This window comes from Lagenorhynchus albirostris, unplaced genomic scaffold (genome assembly GCF_949774975.1).
Source record: "Lagenorhynchus albirostris unplaced genomic scaffold, mLagAlb1.1 scaffold_78, whole genome shotgun sequence".
Lineage (NCBI taxonomy): Eukaryota > Metazoa > Chordata > Mammalia > Artiodactyla > Delphinidae > Lagenorhynchus > Lagenorhynchus albirostris.
In genome coordinates, this window is record NW_026783431.1 from 124,337 (window position 1) to 136,572 (window position 12,236).

The 12,236-nt window shown below is 39.4% G+C and overlaps 1 pseudogene; it reads right to left on the bottom strand.

Moving 5' to 3' along the window:
* Positions 1-677: 677 nt before the first annotated feature.
* The window catches only part of LOC132514335 (centrosomal protein of 78 kDa-like), a 29,865-nt pseudogene continuing 18,306 nt past the window's right edge, over positions 678-12,236 (bottom strand).

A 12,236-nucleotide genomic window follows, 5' to 3' on the forward strand; every position in this document is an offset into this window, starting at 1 on the left:
AAACATAATAAAGTCCATACATTAAAAAAAAAGAGCATGGGTTCTGGTCACATCCCAGCTTCCCACTTACTTACAGCTGTGTAATTCTGGGCAACTCACATAATGTCTCCTCAGACTCCTCATCTATAAATGGGGATGGTAATAGTTCCCTACCTCATACTGTTGCTGTAATCCATAAACACGGTTAAGTGCCTTGGTAAATTGTTTGATGCTCTCTGTGAATTAAAATATGTCAATGGCTTCTGGCCATACGATTTATAATAGTTTGACAGTTAACCAAATGGTAAAACTATGCCATTTATTATTCCCATCTCTTTTTACCCCTTACCCTGTTTTGTTGTTTATGTTTTCTCCCACCACAGAGTGTTAGTTCCAGGAGAGCAAAAGCTTTATTTTGTTCACTGCTGAAAGCAATAGCACCCAGAAAAGTACTGTACATATGAAGCCCTCAGTAAACACTAGCTGAATGAATGGTGCAAACTGTCACAAGGAAAAATACACCAAAACTTTCATTATAATAAAAAAGTATAGATAAATCTTTCTCTAATGGCTTCCAGTCAAGTATTTTAAAACACCATATGCTATAATAAAAACATAAGTAATTTATTAAAATTTGAAGGCAAAAACATAATTTTAAAAGATTTTAAAATATTTAGACCTATGTTAGGTGTGATGGAATATGGATGCTTTCTGGAAATTCACAATCAGATCCAAGAGTATCACTTTCAGAATGTTCTAGTAGACTGAGTTTACTTTTAGTTGTCTTTGAAGAAACAGTCACTATTGTACTCTCCTTCTTAACAGAAATGTGTTTTTTCGAAGACTCACTTCTAATTGGTTCATTAAGCAAAGAATTATTTTGCCCAATTCCTTTGCTTTTCTGCTTTACAGGTGAGTCAGAGCAGGAATGCAGGTCCTTCCCAGGTTGTTTCTTAGCAGAGTAGTTTTTGGTATATTATGCTCTGGTCATTTTCTCTGAAGAAGACCTGCTATATCTAGGTAATTCCTCTTCTTTTCTTTGACTTCCAGTTCCAGAAATGACGTCTGCTGAAGGAGAACATGTTCTAGCAATGAAATCTTCAAAAGACTCCTGCTGCTGCTCTGTGACTGCGACCCCCAGGTTGTCTTTGGAAGTTTCTAAGGCCTCCTGAGTAGAGACTGAGACATGGAAGGAGTCGACAGGCAAAGGAATCCCAGCATCACCTGTAATTTTCTGAAACTGGAGGGAAAGACAAAAGACAAGACAAAAATTCAGTGATGAACAAAGCCAACCATTAAAAAGTAGAGTTCAAAACTTCAGTGTTACTCTGTGATCTTATTATTAACACAGTCAATTGATTCTTCAGAAGATTTCAGAGCCAGTTTTTCTCTAATGATATCCTGCCAAGTGATTCTCAGCTTAACCGAGCTATATCCAAGGCTATGTCCGCTACATTTTCAGACTCTGGTGACTGGGGTAGTTATTACCCATTTCCTTCCCCTCACGAAAAATAAAACCCTACTCTGTAAGAAAATTAATTTCTTTGCTATCCTCCAGGCACATGTGAACAGTATATAATATAGTTTGTGACCAGACTGTCAGTTCCCAAGACCAGTCTGAGATTGGCTGAGCTGGGCGAAGGGGGCTCCAAGTGAGGCTGGAGGAAAAGCTGACAGGTTTCCCCTCCCACTCCCATGACCAGGTGAGTCACTGTGATACCTTACGTATCAGCTATGTCAAGATTACTTATTTTAAGAATTGTATCAGTACGTGTACCTCCATTAGTGTTCCTTCATTGTTAAGCTGACTGCATACAAATAGAAACCTAGATAAAATATGAATAGAACAGACATTTATACAACTTAAAATTTGGAATATTTTCTGTAATGTTTTCTTTCTTCATTAAGGAGAGTTTGCTTTAACTCATACACTTTCTAAAGAACTTCCAGTTTTCTTATGTACAACAATACAGTATCATGAAACGGGCCCACATTTACTAATCTCAGATTTGGGGAGGACTCCAGAGTCTTCTAGCTCCCGAGCATGTGAACTATTAGAGACTGACCATTATTATTTTCTCTCTGACTTGGTCATTTCCTTTTTGCTAATCACTCTTAGAATCCTTAAGTGCTGTCCTCTCCACTTACTTGGAGATTTTGCGTTGGTCCTGGGGCACTCTGCTTTGACTCTGATTTTTCTTCTTCAAGTGCCTTCTTTTCTTCTTTAGGTGGACTACTAACAGTAGAATTCATCTGGGGACGACCTAGTAAATGAAAATCTGACTGATCATCTATACCAGCCATTGTGGCCAGCTGCCCAAGCCTGGACCAGAGGAGGAAAGGAGAAAAGATAAAGGTTATTATAATCACAGAAGAGCAGTTTAGATTTCCCCAGACCTACAATCATGAAATACTTCTAAAATCTTAAAAGCCAACATCCTACTCCATACTACAAGCCTCTCTCTCCCCCAAATTCTCAGCCCTTTCCAGATTCATCCTCTAGGAGACATCCCACTGTCTCACTAGCAGCTTCAACATGTACCATGCACCCCGTCCACTGCCAGTCACACCTCCATTCCCACACTTCTTTACCACCTTTCCTCCAGTTTCCAAGAATGTGTTTGTTCCTTCCTTCCCAACACCAGCTCATTCACTGACAAAACACCACTCCATCAACTATCAATCTCCACTTCCCTCTTTCAGCAAAATTGCTCACGGTTGAGAACCACTGACCTATATCTTCCCTGCAGATTAATAATAATTTTTATGTCTAAGACAAAAATAACTTTAATTCAAACTTATCAGACAAGCAAAGTAAATGAAAGATAGGAAAATTCTTATCCATTCCCGAATATTTTCAATGAAAACTGCTTTCAATTTAGTCTTTACAAAAAACTGTACCTACTAATTACTCTCTACAGGTTACTCTTTTATAATGGGCTCCCCACTCTACCAAAGCAGGCTCCCCTATTTGCATTTCTTAAAAAATTTAATTCCTCCTTTTAAAACGTCAACTATATTACCTATAATTACACTAAATTTGGCTAAATATGGCCACGTAAGTGATGAGAATTGCTCCAGTTCCTCAGCAAACTACCATTACAGTCGCAAAGAGAAGAACGCCATGAAGAGAAATGAACTAACCCAGCATCTTTAAGGAGATCCAAGAAAGCATGGAACTTCTGAAAAGAATTCTCAATGCTGCCCAAAACACCTTCATCATCCAGGATCATGCTTGTGGACATGAAGGGCTTCAGACAAAGAGAAAGTTACATTTCTTAACTGGGCATTTTCATGTTCTAACTATAAAAGAAGACGGAAAATGTCTGACATGATTTTTTTCTCATTGTCATCAAAAGTAGTCTTGCCTAGTTTCAAGGAACAAAACTAAAACACTCAAAATGTAATTAATCTGTAATTAACCTAACTCTCCACCAGTAAAGACAGAGACCATTATCACATAATAACCAAAACCCCCAGGCACCCAACAAAGTTTCCTATATAAGGCTTAGGTGGTATATAAGTAAACCAAAGTTATCGTTTTATTAATGATCTTTCACGAAAGATCACATTTCTAACTGGTTCAATTCATAATGGAGCCTCATTCCACATCAGAAAATTACCTGCTTTAAGTTTCCCTTAAATTAGAAAGTGAATTATATAATCTGATCTGAACAAAACATATTACAACTCTGCTGAATGTTAAGAATTAACTTTAGTGAACAAAATATCTAATGCTTACGTTTAAAAGTCCTAAATCATACCCAACCCAATTTATTAAATGTACGATCACCAATGTTTTCTTCGGCTCCTTCAAAATATTCACTCCCGTGCACTCTTCCCCTTCCGCTCATCACCTATGCACTTAAAACCCCCTATAAGCTCAACTCCAGTATTTCTCAGAAAGGCTGTTATGTTCATGATGCCCCTTTTGCCTTATATAAGCAGGTGCTCTCCACTTATTGAATGAGTGTCCGCCAATCCAGTGGATATGCACTTTGAAAAATTCCTCCCTACGCTCAACCTCTGATAAAGTATATTTAGAACTCTTTAGATTATGCCCTGCTTTCATGCACATTACCTAATGTAATTCTTATAGTATATATTTTTATCTTTCATTGCATTCTTAGAAGTTTTCCAATATCTTAAATTTATTTAAATGATTCACTTTCCTAATTCATTGCCAGGAGAGTCTCATCATGTCTTTTATGCTACTGTATATATAGTATATGCACAAAAAGTGCTTTCTTGAATCAAAGAATCATGAACAGATCATAAGCTAATGTCATAAAGCGCGTGTGCGCGCACACATACACACACACACAACGAGATTTTCATATTTTTAAAAACATGCTTTCTGGAATATAGATCATATGATCAGTAAATACCAGTAAATGCAAAAGTCCAGATGATACAACCAATTTGCAACATATTACAGTTTTAAAGTTTACAAACTATGTGTATATGGATTAAAATCAAATCGAAATAAAACCAAAACACTCCCAAAAGTATAAGAAATTGTTTACTTCATTGACTCATTTATCAGCCTTAAGTCTTATTACTCTCTCCTCCTTTAACTGCTTTAGGCACTCCTCCAGTTTTTCCTAAACAGAGTAAATGTTATAACTAATTCGTAGTATAATATCCAAAAGCCTTTCCAGCTATAGGACTCATCAGGATTTAGGGGCAGAGCCAGAAGTGAACTCAGATTTTAGTCTGCTACTGGTAATATCGTACCATGCTAGTGAAATGAGTTATCAAAATCTATCAAATTAGCATAGTAAAGATTTATTTAAATTCCACTTTTTCCAACATAAATTTGTGGCAGCCCACCATAAAAGGCATATGCGTATAACATAGCAAGTCAGAAATAAATAGTTAAGAACAAGAAAGAAAAGTTCTATTTTTATTTGTGGGTCTCTTTATAGTAGGAACTCCTATTAATGAACATGCTTAACACACCTGAATTGCATAATTGCAGATTCAAAAGCATTTTTTTTTAAAGTAATCACTTTATTTTATTTTATTTTTTTTATTGCGGTACACGGGCCTCTCACTGTTGTGGCCTCTCCCGTTGCGGAGCACAGGCTCCGGACGCGCAGGCTCAGCGGCCATGGCTCACGGGCCCAGCCACTCCGCGGCAGGTGGGATCTTCCCCGGATCGGGCATGAACCCGTGTACCCTGCATCGGCAGGCAGGTGGACTCTCAACCACTGCACCACCAGGGAAGCTCCAAAAGTGATCACTTTTAAAGCAATTTACAGTCAAGCACTGTTCCTGGAGTTCCCTGGGCATTAAATCTAATCATCAAAACCCTAAGAGGGGGCTTCCCTGATGGCGCAGTGGTTAAGAATCTGCCTGCCAGTGCAGGGGACACGGGTTCGAGCCCTGGTCCGGAGAGATCCCACGTGCCTCGGAACAACTAAGCCCGTGCGCCACGACTACTGAACCTACGCTCTAGAGCCCCCGAGTAAAAACCACTGAGCCTGCGTGCCACAACTACTGAAGCCTGCGCGCCTAGAGCCCGTGCTCCGCAACAAGAGAAACCACCGCAATGAGAAGCCCGCACACCACTACGAAGAGTAGCCCCCGCTCGACGCAAGTAGAGAAAGTCCGAGAGCAGTATCAAACACGCAGCGCAGCCAAAAACAGATAAATAAAATAAATTTATTTAAAAAACAAACCGTACGAGGAAAGAACAATCACTAACTCCATGTTATTTTACAGATGAGGGAAACAGAGGCAGAGAAGTAGAGTAAGTAGAGCAGCACAGCCAAGGTCACACCACTAAGTAGCAGAGCCACACTGTGGACTCAGGAAGCTGGGTGCCATTCCTGCTCACGGAGGTGGTAGTCTTCCCATTCACCAAGGTCACTGAAATAAAATGAACACTGATAAACTCCCTTAGGAGTTTCAGGAAATAAGACACTTCGGTCCGTGAAGTGGGGACACTGCTTGCAATAGGCAGAATTCTAACAGAGCCCCTAAGACTCCTACTTACTGAAGTACACAAACCTTCCACTTATCCAATCAAACTCTAAATCTAGGTGCTGCAGTGAAGGGATTTTGCAGACGGAATTAACGTTCAAAATCAGTTGTTTTTTTTAAGATGGGGAGATTATTCTAGGTGGATGTGACCTACTCAGGCACCCCATGAAAAGGACCTGAACTCTTCCTGAATTGAAGTACAAAAGGGACAAGAGGGAGACTCTCCATTGCTGGCTCTGAGGAAGTCCAATGGTGTGGCAGGGAAGGCAAGTGAGAGGCCTCTAGGAGCTGAGACTGTCCCCCGAATGACAGCCAGCAAGGAAATGGGGACCTCTGTCCTGCAACTGCAGAATCTGAATTATGCCAACGAGCCGAAGAATCTTGGAGCCATTCTTTCCCAGAGCCTCTGGATGCTAACACAGCCAGACTGACATCTTCATTTCAGCTCTGTGACCCACACAAACTATGGTGAACATCCAACGTTTGGGGCTCAATGTCTTACACTTAAATTTCACGTGCTTTAACACTCTCAGGAGGGAACTCACATGTTCCCGTGTGTATCTGAGCAGGAAACCCAGTCATGCTGTGCCTGGACTTCTGACCTGCAGAGCTGTGAGCTAGTCAAATAGGTATTGTTTTCAGTCAGTAAGAGTGTAGTAAAAGAATCAATATCCTACTCAACCTCCAGGTTCGTGAACAAAATAAATGACTGTCATTGTTTTAGGCCACTGTTTCGGGGTGGTTTCTTATGCAGCGATAAACAATCAGAATTCCTATACTTATGAAAACAGTACGGTATATTTATACCTTTTAACTGCTTTGAACAATCACTTAAAGAATGAGGAACTCTATTATATGCCATCATTGGGAGAGGAACTGGTATCACTTTCTGAAGAGTAACTCTTGGTACCTAACAATAATCCTACATCAGGGGTTTACCCTAAGGAAATCAAAGATGTGGGCAAAGATTTATCTACCAGCATGATGTCATAAGATTGTTTATAACCAAACCCTAGAAGAAAGCTAAGAGCCTCCAAATTGGGACTGGTTTAAAGAAAAACAGCTCACCGTCTGAAGGAATGCGCTATGAAGCCACTAAGAAAAGAATGACAAGAGGTCTCAACCAGAGTTAATGAATGGGCTTCAGGAGTTCTACATTCATAATATATCTGTGCGTTTTTCCTGGGAGATGATGCAAAAGCTTAATCAATCAAATTCTCTGATGTAGAAGAGTATTTAGTGACATGGCAAAATATTTTTGATACTTTTTTAAGACAAAAGAGCAGATTAGGTGTGTGTACATGCAGAGGTGGCTTCTATTTCCTTCAAGAAGCTGTTCATTGTTTACAAACATTTGCTCAATGAGCATATATTTTTATATTCAGAACATGTTTAAAAAATTGAGAGTCTAAGAACTTCAAATTCTTTAATGTTCCATTACTAAAGCCAGTCAAGTTTTCAATGGGGAAAAAGGAAAAAAAAAATGCAAAATTCCTCTACTTTTAATACGATGGTTTAATCAATCTTCTAATTGTGTTAGAAGTGTTAAATTTTTGTGAAAAAGTGTATCCTCCTCCTACAAAGTATTCATAATTCATGTCCCTTACACGGAAATATGGAACCAAAAAAGTTAGAAAGTAAAATTGCTTGATATTCTATTACTTAAGTAAGACTAATGATAAGGCTTTGGAATAATTTTCCTTCCTGTCATCTGCTCTCCTTCCTCCCTTCTGTACACTGGCTAGGGTGATTTTTCTGGGACAAAGCTTCCATCATATTGGATATCAAATTTTATGTTCAACTTTTCTCCATTTAACATTGAAATCAATCATTTCTCATACAATCAGGGGATTCATAACCGTGATTTTTTTTTGTGGGCTACAAAATATTCCACTGAGTGGGTTTACTGGTTAACCATTTTACACATTTAAATTCTCTCCAACTTTTCAATATTATCAGACAATAACCGTTTTTATGCATGAAAGCTTTTTTCCATATTGAGAATAACGTTCTTACAATAAATCCATAAAAATGAGTTTGAGATCAAAGCAAATGAACATTTTTAAGGCTCTGAGGTACCTGTCTCCAAACTTCTTTCCAAAAGATTTCTGAGATTTTACACTGCCATCAGCGATGTATCACTTGGTATATAACCTCTACTATAACTGTTGGCTTACTTCCTCACTTAGAGTGCAAGTTATTTGAAGATAGGGGGTGTATTTTATTAAGTGTTTACCCCCAGCACCTGTGCCTAGCACAGCGTAGACGGTCAATAAATGATTGCTTAATAAGGAAAATCCCTGCCAATACAAGATGTATGTGTGTGAAAGACAGACTGTGTGTTTTTCTCTAACTGGATAGATGAAAACGTGTCATCTTCTTTAATGTGCAATTTTTTTGCTTATAATTAGTAATTAAATTTCTCTTTTAGATTGTATTGTAAAAATTCAGATTCTCTGAGGCAAATGGGCCTGGCACTACCCATTAGCTATATAACCTTGGACAAGTTCTATAACTCTAGGCCTCAACTTCCTCATCTATAAAATGGAGATAAGCTCCCATATCACAGAGCTCTTGTGAGGATTACATGAGTTAAAACACATATAAAATTAGAAGAGCGCTTGGTACATAGAATATGTTCAATTAATGCTGAATGAATGAACATGTGAATGCAAACAGTAGTGAAGGGCTTAAAATGAAACGGTCTCATCCCACTCCCACATCCAGCACTCAAGAAGTGACCGATTCTTTACGCAGGTTTTTAATTGTAAAATACGATATGAGAAGTACTGAGAAGTGCACAGAAAAAAACTGTCAATGTGACAAATAAAAAGAGAATACTCACATAAACACTACTCGAATCTGAAAGTATTGATACTTGTCAGCATCTCAAACCGCCCCCTCCATATCCTTTTCTCATCACAAGCTCCTTCCCTCTTCCAGGTTAAACACCATCCTCACTTCTTGACAATCCTTTCCTTTAACCTGCATGCATCCCTAACAAAAGAGCTTAGTTTTGTCAACATCTAACTTTATGTAGAGGATCATAGTATATGAAGTCTTTTCTATCTTATTTCTTTCTCTCAACGTTGGTTTAAAAAATTCATCCACATTGCTGCCTGTAGCTCTAGTTCATTCAATTTTATTGCTGGATAGTTTTCCCACTGTACGAATACACAAAATTTATTTAATTTTTGACTCTTAATGGACATTTGGTTTGTTTTCAGTTTGTGCTAATGCAAATCATGGACAGGAATCCTGCTGTACCGGTTATTCTGGTGCATTTACACAGGGCGGGGGTGAGGGCTGCTGGCTCACAGGCTATTTATGTACCTTCAGTTGATGATGGAGAGTGCTAAATGCTTTCCAAAGTAGTTGTGTCGATTTATACTCCAGTATAAACAGGGTAGAAGATTCTCATAGTACTTCAGGTCTACAATACCTGATACTACCAGACTATATTTAGGTATTTGTCAATCTGATTGGCATGTAGTTTCCTTGGTTTTGACTCACTTTTCTCTTATTACTTAATGAAGTCATACACTTTTCTGTGTTTACTGGCTGTTTGGATTTCCTTTTTCATGAGGTTTACATCAATATTGTTATTTTTTATTTATTTTTTTATTACTATTTATTTATTTTTGGCTGTGTTGGGTCTTCGTTGCTGCGTGCAGTCTTTCTCTAGTTGCGGCGAGTGGGGGCTACTCTTCATTGCGGTGGCTTCTCTTGTCATGGAGCACAGGATCTAGGCACGCGGGCTTCAGTAGTTGTGACACGTGGGCTCAGTAGTTGTGGTTCACAGGCTCTAGAGCGTAGGCTCCGTAGTTGTGGCGCACGGGCTTCGCTGCTCCGCAGCATGTGGGATCTTCCCGGACCAGGGCTCGAACCCGTGTCCCCTGCCTTGGCAGGCAGATTCTTAACCACTGCGCCACCAGGGAGGTCCAACTATTGTTATTTGAATTCTTCTCCATTTCCAAGTAATACTCTTACATGACTATTTTCTCACTAATTTGGAGGCATTATCTGTTCACTTTCTAACTTACTACTAAGTAAGGGTTTAGTTCCTTTACACTCTTTCCTGTGTCCACACTGCTCTGTAATGTCATCATGAGTTATTCCACTGCTCATGATCTCTTTGACTTGTAGTGATATACTTAAAAACCTACATTGTTGATCAACTATAAACTCTCTCAACGTCACGCTTTGTAAAATGAGGACATTCATACCATCTTCCCTCTTTTCTACCTCCTGTCTACCTTCCAAACCTAGCTTTTACGTTGTCAAAGTTGAAATTTATATTCTGTTCTATGTGCAGTTAAGTCTTCTGTTATTCGAGAGTCAGTAAGGAGTAAGGTTTAAGAGAACAGGCAGAGAGCCTCAACTCAAAGCCTCAATCCAACCTTAAAATAGGGACAGCCTGGGCAAGTTCCTTCCCTGTCTTAGTTACCTGTTCTCAAAAGTGGGAATGGGGCATCCCTGGTGGCACAGTGGTTCGGAGTCCGCCTGCCGATGCAGGGGACACGGGTTCGTGCCCCGGTCCGGGAGGATCCCACATGCCGCGGAGCGGCTGGGCCCGTGAGCCATGGCCGCTGGGCCTGCGCGTCCGGAGCCTGTGCTCCGCAACGGGAGAGGCCACAACAGTGAGAGGCCCGTGTACCGCCAAAAAAAAAAAAAAAAGTGGGAATGATATTAGCACCAACCTCATAAGGCTACTCAGAGGATTAAATGAGTTAATATATGCAAAAACACTTAGAGCCTAATATATACTAAGTACATACTAGTACACAATACATTTCAGTACATACCAACTTAATACTAATACACACTAAGTATAGTTTACTTTAGCTATTAGTGATTACATGCAAGTTGACGATAAGAGCTGCAAACCGAGACAGTATTGCCATTATTACAATTAAATCAATATTGCCCACTGCAGATGTACTGTGTCTCTGTGTACAGACTACACCTTGCTCCATACTGTGCCAGTGCCACTGCCCTTGTGCAGGGCGACCACATACCCCAAGCCGCCTTGGGCTCTTCCAGCTTATACCTGTTGTCCGGATGTCACAGCATTAGAGCGCCTCCTTACACTACTCAAGTGTAAGGAGTCTGGACAAGTTCTGGTTTGGACAACAAATTAGACAGGTGGTCATTACCCCTGTGTGTCACTGAAAAGGGGCACATCTATAGTGTCAAGTTTAAGTGGATTCTTCTCTTCCTCACCAATAGTACGTTAAAAATCAATGATAGTTTAGTTTGCTTCATGTTTATGTCCATATAGCCTTTCGTCCTCTGGAGTTCAAGTTCCTTCTCCTCTTCCTCTCCCTCCTCCCTTCCAACAGTGCCTAATACCAAGTAAGTACAATACGCCTCAAGGTGTTTCTCAGCTCTCAATCACACAATCAATAGAAGCCTCTCCACTCTAGACTAGCTGCAGTCTGCACCGAATCCCCTATTACCTTCCTTCTTGGTTTATTGCCTCATTTTGCTGGATTATTTCTATAAATAGCTTAAGGTGTAGCACAGGAGGTCAAATTTTCAAATTTCTTTGGGTACAAAATATCTTCTTCAGCCTCCACTTATGACTGATAGTTTGGCTGGATACAAACCCCTAGGGTGAAAATTATCATGTGCCTGAAAAACTTTGGAGGTATCTTTCTAATGCCTTCCAGGATCCATGGCGCTGACGACAAGTATGATAAGGTCAGATTTTAACTCCTTTTTTTAGGTGGCCAGTATTTTTCTCTCTGGAATGGATGTATCCTCTCAGTATTTTATTCTATTTTATTTTTTCAGTATTTTAAAGTTTCACAATGAAGGGTGCCTAGGTATGAGTCTATTCTTGCTCATCTTGCGTAACTGTTTTCAATCTGAGGCCTGATGTCTACTTTCAGCTGTGGGGAATTTTGTTGCCCTTTGACAGCTTCCTTCCATTTTTGTTCTGGGTCTGGAGTTTCTAATAGTAACATGTTGGATCTCCCAGATGCAGCCTCTCTAACATATTTCTATCATCACTTTTTCCATTGTGTCTTTCTTTTTTATATACTGAGAAATTTTTTAAATTCCTACTGAATTTATTTCAGCAACCATATTTTCATTTCCGAGAGACCTCTCTTGCTTTCTGACCATTCTCTTTTTAATTAACACCCTAATCTTATTTTATAGCTTTTTTACAGCTCTTTTTAAACCTCTCTCAGGATACTAATTAGGGTTTTTTCTTAAATTATTTTGTTCCCTAAATTGTCCCTCGCCCTACTAGGATACGTTTT